Genomic DNA, 2,212 nt, shown 5'->3' on the forward strand with positions numbered 1-2,212 from the left:
TAAAACCAAACAGGTATCAAATAAAAATTTTTAATTACTATTTTCAAAAAAAAAAAAAAATCTCGCGTGTGTGATTTTATTATTAATTTATATCCTTTTGATCTTTATGAAAAAGTTTAACCAAAAAAAAAAAAAATAACTTTAATTAAACTTCTTGTTTAAAACAAAATGAAAAATAAAACATAAACGAGTTAAACATTAAATTAGATGATAAACAACAACAAAAATATTTTTTTTACTCACAAAAACATAAATCAAATAAACACGTAAATGTTTTTAACAAAACGAAAAAAAAAAAAAAATTAAAACTGCAATTATGTTTTCTCTCATAATAAATGTTTTGGGTTTAATAACATATTTCCCCTGCGTTTATTCAAATTTTTTTTTGCGAGAAAAACACGACGGTAAATGACAAATAGTTAAAACAGTCATTCACTGATTGATTGATTGAGATTTTTCTTCGGAAAAATTTTATCATCAAAAAGAAAAACAAAGAGAAGAAGGATTTAAATCAAATTTTTTACGTTTCGAATCATTCATTCATTCATTCATTCGATATTTAAACTTTCCTTTGATGAATGTTTTCCCCCCTTCCTTCTTTCCATCTCCCCCTCTCTCATCCTTCCTCCCCCCACCAATTAATGATTTCTTTTTAATAATAAAACTAAAAATGAGATAAAACACTCATGCGTAAAAGTTATTTAAACTCTTCTTGAGGCTGCAACATCAACGACTATGGTAATATCGTCGTCTGCTTTTTTTTTTTTTGAAAAAGAAATATATTCGTGTATAAAAACACATTCACAGTGTGTGTTAAAATCAATTTTCCTTTTTTTCCTTTTTTTTTCTCCTTTGCCAACTATTATCTCATAGTTCAGTCATCACTTTTCATTTATTCCATTCGAATAAAATAAAATGAAAATCGAGTATATCGTTTTGAATTTAGTTATACATCTATTGAATTATGATGGAAAACTTATTTGAGAATGTAACAACAATGTAATTAAATTTGATTCCGCAGATTTGCACAAACACACACACGCACACGCACGCACGCACACACGCACACATAGAGAAAGAGAGAAAAAAAAGGGTCGACGTGGGTTCTTCGAGCTATATATGTAGGGGGAAGTTGGTGCTAATAAACCCGTTAGGAAAAAAAATTTTTTTCCTTTTTTTTTTTTAGATTTTATTCTTTTTTTGGGGGGAGGGGAGGGGGAGGGTTTTGATATTTTTATAAAAATGTGATTTAATATCATTATTATCGTAGTTTTAAAAAATTGTAGATGGCGCTACGAACGTGTACATAATTCCATGATATTAATCGAATTCTCATTTGCATGACAATCCTTTCAAAATTGATAATGTTTAATAAAAAATTATAATCATCATCATCATCATCATCATCATCATCATCATCATCATCATCATCATCATCATCATTATTATTATTATTATTATTTTTTCAAAGGTTGGTTTCGAACGAAACAATTTACATTTACCATTGGTGATATTTTTTTTTTTTTCACCCTTCGTCCAATTCTATTCGTAGAATTTTTTTCAAAATCAAAAAAAAAATTATTATTATTATTATTATTATTATTATTATATTGATTGATTGATTGATTGATGGATTGAATTTTCACGCTGTATAAATTAACATATTAATTTTTATTAGTTAAAACAAAAACAAAAAGTTAAAAGTTTAGTGAAAATCACACAAATGAATTCGTTGCACTCTTTTTTTCTTCCTTCCACGATATTTATCACGTAATAATAATAATAATAATAATAATGATAATAAGCTACCGTCATTTATGGTAAAAATTATTATTATTATTATTATAACGACAGGTAACTAAAAAAAATTTTTTTTTTTTTTTTACACCGTCTGATTCGTTGTAATAAATTTTGTAATACTTTTTAGTGACAACCAACTATTTTTCATATATCATTTTTTTTCCTATTATTATTATTATTATTTATTAGTATTCATCTTATTCATCGTGATTTCCTTTTATTAATTTTATTATCATTATTATTATTATTATTATTTGTAAGGATTAAAAAAGAAAAATCGATCGTAATATATATAAATTTGCCAATTAATGTTCGACATAAATTATTTAATTATTTTTATTTCGTTTTTTTTTTTTCTATTTAAGCATTTCACAGTAAAAAGTTAATAAAAACGCGACAAATTATTATTATT

Source organism: Pediculus humanus, genomic scaffold, assembly GCF_000006295.1.
Source record: "Pediculus humanus corporis 1103172107745 genomic scaffold, whole genome shotgun sequence".
In the NCBI taxonomy this organism is placed as follows: domain Eukaryota; kingdom Metazoa; phylum Arthropoda; class Insecta; order Psocodea; family Pediculidae; genus Pediculus; species Pediculus humanus.